Genomic DNA, 8,865 nt, shown 5'->3' on the forward strand with positions numbered 1-8,865 from the left:
ATGGGTGTGTTAATTGTTAGGGAGATTACTATGTGGGTTTTGATTGTTAGATGGTACTATACTTGTTAAGATTGTTATTGTTGTAGTGATTCTTAAACGTAAAAATGATGTTTAAAAACTTTTTCACTTTAAATTAGGTACAATTACAATTACCATACACACACAATCACACAATGTGTGTATGGATGGTTGGTGTGTGTGTGTGTGTGTTTACTAGTTGTGTTTTTGCGGGGGTTGAGCTTTGCTCTTTCGGCCCGCCTCTCAACTGTCAATCAACTGTTTACTAACTACCTACTAACGTACTAACTACTTTTTTTTTTCCCCACACCACACACACACACACATACACACCCCAGGAAGCAGCCCGTGACAGCTGACTAACTCCCAGGTACCTATTTACTGCTAGGTAACAGGGGCACTTAGGGTGAAAGAAACTTTGCCCATTTGTTTCTGCCTCGTGCGGGAATCGAACCCGCGCCACAGTATTACGAGTCCTGTGCGCTATCCACCAGGCTACGAGGCCCCGATGTGTGTGTGTGTGTGTGTGTGTGTGTGTGTGTGTGTGTGTGTGTGTGTGTGTGTGTGTGTGTGTGTACTCACCTAGTTGCACTCACCAACCCTCAAACCATCTTGTATCCCCAACCCCGCCTAATTCCTCCCTTCTTCCTCATCCACCTCAGCCCTCCTTTTTCCCCCAACCTCCCCCATCAAAGCCCTCTTTTATCTTCTGCACCCAAGTCCCCCCTCTCACCTACCCCTTCAAGCCACCCCCTCTCACCCACCCCTTCAAGCCACCCCCTCTCATCCACCCTACCAACCCTTCCCCCTCTCCCCCCCCCCACCCCCCAAGCCCTATTTTCTCCCCAACACCCCCAAGCCCTCCTTTTTCCACCACCCTCCCTGTTCCATCATCCCAGGCCCCGCACACCCTAGATCGGCCCGGGCCCCCCTTCCTAGGCCTTCCCATCCCGGACCCTCCCTGTTCACCAACTTCAGGGGAACCAACAGGATCTGAGAAAGGACAGAAGAGTCAGTTTCAGGGTGATGTACTCGAACATAGATAGGATTACAAGCAAGGCCAGTGAACTAAGGGAAAGAGCACAAGAAGTGAACCCAGATGTAATCGGACTCACAGAAACAAAACTCTCTGAATCCTAATGAATGTAGTGTTTCCCCAGGACTACACTGTACAATAGGACTACACTGAAAGAGAGGGAAGCAAGGGTAGGAGGTGGAGAGGCCCTACTAATAAGAAAGGAATGGAGTTTCAAAGAGATGGTTATCCTGGGCTGTGAAGGATTCAGAGGCTACATAACAGGCACCACGACAATGGGAGGACCAAGAGTAGTAGTAGCAGTGATTTATAACCCTCCACCAATTGACAGAAAACCCAGGCAAGTATGACAACAACAACATGGCAGTTAACTCTATAATTGAGAGAAAGAAATAGAAATAGAAATACATCCTACCTGTAGAAATAGATCCCATCTGCTCATCATGAGGGACTTCAATCACGAAAGGATAGACTGAGAGAACAAGGAACCACATGGAGGTGAAGATACATGGAGAGCCAAACTATTGGAGGTGACGACAAGAAACGTTTTAACCCAGCATGTCAGGGAACCCATAAAGATGAGAGGAAACGATGAACCAGCGAGACTCGACCTAGTCTTCACTCTGAACGACTCCGACATAAGGGAAATCGGGTTTGAGACCCCAGTATGAATGAGTGACAACAGTGTATTGGCGTTTGAGTATCTGGTTGAAGAAGGGTTAATGAACTCGAGGAGGGGTACCGAAAACAAAAGGCTGGCATTCCGAAAGGGAAACTATGAGGAGATAAGAAAATTCCTAACAGATATAACAGGAACAGAGCTCAGGGGAAATACGGCCCAATACATGATGGACTACATCACGCAGAAATGTAAGGAGGCAGCAGACAAGTTTGTCCCAGTCCAAAAAGGAAAACAATGAAATGAAGAAGAGAAACCCATGGTTCAATCAGAGATGTGGGCTAGCTAAGCAGCAAAGTAAAAGATTGTGGAGAAACTACAGAAACAACAGGACACTTGAGAACAGAGAAAGATACCAGAGTGCCACGAATGAATATGTCAGGTTGAGAAGAGAGGCAGAAAGGCAATACAAAAATGACATCACAAGCAAAGCAAAGACTCAACCTAAAATGGTGAACAGCCACATCAGGAGAATAACAACAGTAAAGGAATGAATATGTCATTCCTTTCCTTGTCATTTTCAGGAATGAATATGTCATGGTAATGAAATTAAGGATAGGGGCAGACGGATTCACTACAAACGACAAGGAAGTGTGCGAGGAACTGAATAAGAAATTCCAGGAGGTCTTCACATTAGACCAAGGAGAAGTTCCAGAGATAAGAGAGAGGATAGTTAACCAGGAACCACTGGAAGAGTTTGAGAATACCAGTGGGAAAGTAAGGAAGCTTTTACTAGAGTTGGATGTGACAAAGGCTATAGGCCCCAGATGGAATATCCCCTTGGATACTAAAGGAAGGAGCAGAAGCACTGTGCATGCCACTCTCCATAGCGGTTGACAATTCACTGGCAACAGGGGAAATGCCAAGAATTTGCAAGGCGGCAAATGTAGTCCCGATATACAAGAATGAGGATAGACTGAAGGCACTGAGCTACAGGCCAGTGTTCTTAACTTGCATACCATGCAAGCTGATGAATAAGATTGTGCGAAAAAAGCTAGTAGAACATCTTGACGAAGGAACTTTGTTACACAGCATCAACATCAGTTCATGGATGGCAAGTCCTGCCTCACAGGATTAATTGAATTCTACGACCAGGCAATATAACTCAGACAAGAAAGAGAAGGGAGGGCAGACTGCATATTTTGGGATTGCCAGAAAGCCTTTGACACAGTACCACACAAGAAGCTAGTGAAAAAGCTAGAGATGCAGGCAGGAGTGAAAGGGAAGGTACTCCATTGGATAAGGGAGTACCTAAGCAACAGAAGACAGCGAGTCATTGTTAGGGGTGAGGTCTCAAATTGGCGAGACGTCACCAGTGGAGTTCCGCGGGATTCAGTCCTCGGACCTATACTGCTTCTGATATATGTAAATGATCTCCCAGAAGCTATAGAATCGTTCCTCTCATTATTTGCTGATGATGCACAAATTATAAGGAGGATTAAAACAGAGGAAGATAGTAGGAGGCTACAAGATGACCTAGACAGACTGAATGAATCGTCCAACAAATGACTACTAAAGTTCAACCCGAGAAAATGCAAAGTAATGAAACTAGTCGGTGGAAACAGGAGGCCAGACACAGGATACAGAATAGGAAATGAAGTACTTCATGAAACGGACAGAATGAAGATCTAGGAGTTGATATCACACCAAACCTGTCTCCTGTAGCCCACAAAGAAAAGAATAACACCTGCGGCATATGCGAGGCTGGCTAACATCAGAACTGCCTTCAGGAACCTGTGTAAGGAATCATTCAGAACCTTGTATACTACATACGTAAGACCAATCCTGGAGTATGCGGCCCTAGCATGGAGCCCGTACCTTGTCAAGCACAAGACAAAGCTGGAAAAAGTTCAGAGTTATGCCACTAGGCTAGTTCCAGAACTAAGAGGCATGAGTTACGAGGAAAGGCTGCGGGAAATGCACCTTACGGAACTGGAAGACAGAAGAGTAAGGAAAGACATAATCACTACCTACAAAATTCTCAGAGGAATTGACAGGGCCAATAAGGATAAACTGTTTAATACGTTTGGTACGCGAACAAGGGGACACAGGTGGAAACTGAGTGCCCAAATGAGCCACAGAGATATTAGAAAGAACTTTTTAGTGTCAGAGTGGTTGACAAATGGAATGCATTAGTCAGTGATGTGGTGGAAGTTGACTCCATACACAGTTTCAAGTGTAGATATGATAGAGCCCAATAGGCTCACGAACCTGTACACCATTTGAGTGACAGTTGAGAGGTGGAACTAAAGAGCCAGAGCTCAACCTCCACAAGCACAACTAGGTAAGTGCAACTAGGTGAGTACACACACTCAAAGGAAGCAGCCCGTAACAGCTGTCTAACTCCCAGGTACCTATTTAATGTTAGGTAACAGGGGCATCAGGGTGAAAGAAACTCTGCCCATTTGTTTCCGCCATGGCCGGGGATCGATCCCCAGTCCCTAGGGTTACGTGTGCCAAGCGCTGTCCACTCAGACGTAGGCCCCTAATGTATGAGTGTGTGTTTGTACATGTATTTACTGTTTGTAAATACATGTACAATATGTAAATACATGTAATTTACTATGTGTGTCTTTAAAATCGAGCTACTTAGCTCTTGGAACCCGTCTTTCTAGCCTATCTAATTTTCCTTTATTGTGTCTACTACATATATTTCTCTCTAACACACTCACCCACACATCCCCAGGAAGCAGCCTGTAGTAGCTGTCTAACTCCCAGGTACCAATTTACTGCTAGGTAAACAGGGGAATCAGGGTGAAAGAAACTTTGCCCATTTGTGGGAAATGGGACTCTTGAAATGAGTCAGGTGGGGACTCCATGATGAGGCGGCATACTCTAAGACTGGCCTCACGTAGTCAGTGTAAAGCGCCTTAAATGCCTCCTTACTTAGGTTTCTGAATGATGTTCTAACTGTTGCCAGTGTAGAGTACGCTGCTGTCGTTATCCTATTTATATGTGCCTCAGGAGATAGATTAGGTGTTACGTCCACCCCCAGGTCTCTTTCTCGCGTCGTCACAGGTAGGCTGTTCCCCTTCATTGTGTACTGTCCCTTTGGTCTCCTGTCACCTAATCCCATTTCCATAACTTTACATTTGCTCGTGTTGAACTCCAGTAGCCATTTCTCTGACCATCTCTGCAACTTGTTTAAGTCCTCTTGTAGGATCCTACAATACTCATCAGTCACAACTCTTCTCATTAACTTTGTGTCATCTGCGAATATCGACATGTAAGACTCTACTCCTGTAGACATAACATTTACGTATATTAGAAATAGAACCGGTCCCAGCACTGATCCTATAGGTACTCAAGTCGGTACTGTTCGCCAGTCCGACTTCTCGCCCCTTACTATTACTCTCTGGCTCCTTCCTGTTAGGTAGTTCCTTACCCATGATTGGGCCTTTCTACTTACTCTCTCCTGCCTCTCAAGTTTGAATAGCAGAGTCAAGTGTGGTACTGTATCAAAGCCTTTTGGCAGTCCAGAATATGCAGCCTTCCCATCCTTCCCTGTCCTGCCTTATTCTTGTTACTTTATCAAAGAATTCAAGAAAGTTTCTTAGACATGGTTTGCCTTCCCTGAACCTGTTGGTGCTTGTTTACAAACCTAATGTTCTCTAGGTGTGCAAAAAGTCTTAGCCTGATTATTCTTTCAAATATTTTGCAGGGAATGCTTGTCAGTGATGCAGGTCTGTAGTTAAGCGTCTCCTCCCTCTCTCCTTTCTTGAAAATTGGTACTACATTTGCCTTCTTCCAACAACTGGGCAAATCTCCCATCATAAGTGACTGATTAAAGATCCTTACCAGAGGCACGCTGAGGGCCTGCGCTGCCTCTTTTAGTATCCACGGTGACACTGTCTGGTCCAACCGCTTTAGTTGCATCCAGTGTTGTCAACTGTTTCATCACCTCCTTTGCTGTTACCTCTATATCTGATAGTATCTCATTTAGGGTAATCTCTTCTAAAAATGGGAGCTGCTCAGGTTAGGTTTTGAACACTCCATGGAGACTGGCATTCAGTGCCTCGCCGATTTCCTTGTCACTTTCTGTATATGACCCTTCTGATTTCCATAATCTTGTCACTTGGTCGTTCACTGACATTTTCCTTCTTATATGACTAAGTAGTAATTTAGGTTGACTTTTCGCCTAGTTCACAATATCGTTCTCATAATTTATTTCCGATTCTCTTCTTATGTTAATTAAATCGTTCCTAGCTCTGTTGTCCTCTGTCCTTTATCTTGTGTAGTTCCTCCGCTCCCTCCTGCTTCTCATTTTTGCTTCCTGACATTGTCTAATAAACCATCGGTTATTATATTCCCTCCAATTTTTTCCCTTTACTATTAGTATAAATCTCTCTTCGGCCTCCTTGCATTTCCATATGACTTGGTCTATCATATCTTGGACTGTTTTTCCTCTAAGTCCTTCCTCCCATTGCACTTCTTCCAGATATTCTCCCGTAATCCTCTTTCCTGTGGTCAACTCTCCTTTCCCAGACCTCTTGTCCTGTGGTCACAATTTTAAGTTCCATCATGTAGTCAAAGACTAGGACACAATGGTCACTGGCTCGTAGAGGTATTTCATGTTCCAAATTCTCGATGTCTTCCATGTTATGGGTGATAATCAGCTCTAATAGGCACGGTGTAACCCCTCCTCTTTCCCTTGAGTCTTCCTTCACATGTTGTGTTAGGAAATTCCTGACTATAACGTCTACTAACTCTGCTCCTCACGTTCCCTCCCCGCCATGAAATCCAAATAATTTTGGCGTCGTCAGCAAACATTAAGAAAAATTAGTCTATACCCTCTGGGAAATCATTTACATGTATCAGAAACAGGATAGGTTTGAGTACAGAGCCCTGTGGAACTCCACTGGTGACTTCACGCTAATCTGAGGTCTCACTCCCTCACTGTAACTCTCTGATTCCTATTGCTTAGGCACTCCTTTATCCACTGGAGCGCCCTACCAGTTACTCCTGCCTGTTTAACCAGCTTCCCTACAGTCCAAGAAAATGCAGTCGGCCAACCTTTTCTTTCTTCTTTAATCTTTGTCACCTGATCGTAGAATTTTATTAAGCCTGTAAGGCAAGATTTACCCTCCCTGAACACATGTTGATGGATTGTCACAAAGTCCCTTCTTTCCAGATGTGTTTCTAGGTTTTTTCTCACGATCTTCTCCATCACCTTGCATGGTATACAAGTTAAGGACACTGGTCTGTAGTTCAGTGCCTCTTGTCTGTCACCCTCTTGGTATGTTGGGACTACATTAGTCGTCTTCCATATTTCTTGTTGGTCTCCCTTCTCCAGTGACCTACTATACACTATGGAGAGTGGCAAGCAAAGTGCTTCTGCACACTCTTTCAATACCCATGGTGAGATTCTGTCTGGGGCAACAGCCTTTCTCACATCCAGATCTAAAAGATCTGGAACAGATCTTAATCTCATTTCTGATAATTTCGAACCCTTCTAAGACTGCCTGGTTTACTGCCACCTCTCCTAGCACAGGGACTTCACCTCATTTTATTGTGAAGACCTCCGGAAGTCTCATGTGGAGTTCTTCCACACACTTCTTTGTGATTCTCTGTTTACCTGTCCTCACACGTTCTGAGTTTCACCACCTGTTCTTTTACTGTTACAGGGGCCTGATCTGGGTCAGATTCCTAACTGGATCTTCTGTCATTTGGTGGGGGGCAATATATGACTACTAATGAAAGTTTTTGTCATCCAATTGCTATGGTACCTGTGGTGTTTGTGTGTAACTGAGGAAGTCATGGTTGTAGGGTTGATATAAAGCCATTGCTTAGTTACTGACTTTACTACTTAAACTGATACATGACTAGTAGCTACCAAGCTTGGCGGGCGTCCTGTACGCTTTGTTTACCTTCTCTGGCGTCTGCTCCGCCACACACAGAAAACGGATGGTACCATTTTCTGTGAACATGACATCCCGCCTTTTCTTTAAAAAGAATGAATACAGGATGTCTACCATGCTTGTAGCACAAAGCAAAGTTATTGACACAAAGTAAGTTATTAACATATCAAGAGATATTGCATACATTTAGCATTAATTAAGCACACAAAGAATTTAAACAACTTAATCTTTACCACAAAGGATTTCAATGTTAAAAATACATATGCAATGTTAAACAAACATGAAAGAAACTGTAATACAAAGTTACAAAATATTGAATGAGATATTTGCATTATTCAAACAATATTAAATTTAGTTCAGCATGACAAGTAAATATTTTGCATTACATAGGAACACAATTAATCATCAAATCGTGAAGGGCGTTTAACATGACGTTTAGGACGAGAGTCCTTAAATGCAATGACATCCCTTGATGAATTGTTTGTCGGGTTATAACTATTTTTTTCTTTTTCTTTTGCACGAATTTGCACTTCATCATTTTCTACACTAGTTGGAATCACTTTGAAATAGGCCATATTACGTGTTATACTATGATCTCTATTAATAGCTGTTACCATAGACCCTTTTACACTAATCACTTTATATGGTTTTGTATCATACGGCATATCTAGCTTTCCCTCTTTTTTCTTTTTAACGAGAACAGTATCTCCAACCTTTATGAATCGTTCCTTTGCACGTTGATCATGAGCAATTTTCATTTTGCCCTTGGCTAGTGCATCCTTCTGAGCGAGACGTGTATCCGTTACCTCGGCTGGCATGACGGGTAGTGCGATTCTCATAGGACGTCCAAATAAAAGTTCACCAGGCGACTTGCCCAGTGTTCCATGTGGTGTTGCACGGTAGTTCCTGAGAAAAGCATACATAGCTTGTTTCCAGGATCGTCCTTCGGCATGAGCACAGCGTACCGCTTTCATGAGAGGTTGCATGAATCTCTCAACTTCTCCATTTGCTTGAGGATGTAGTGGCATCACACGGCGGTGTTTGAATCCAATATGCTCAGAAAAGTTGACGAAGTCTTGTCCATTTAATGGCGATCCATTGTCCGTCTTGACAACTTCAGGAATGCCAAAATTTGAAAAGATCTTGTCGAGTTTCGGGATGACGGCCTTTGCAGATGTGGAAGTGATGATTTCTACTTCTGGATAACGTGAGTGATCATCAATGACTACCATCAAGTACTCTCCAGTTGGTAGTGGTCCGCAGAAGTCCATCGA

The sequence above is a fragment of the Procambarus clarkii genome, chromosome 79 (genome assembly GCF_040958095.1).
Source record: "Procambarus clarkii isolate CNS0578487 chromosome 79, FALCON_Pclarkii_2.0, whole genome shotgun sequence".
Lineage (NCBI taxonomy): Eukaryota > Metazoa > Arthropoda > Malacostraca > Decapoda > Cambaridae > Procambarus > Procambarus clarkii.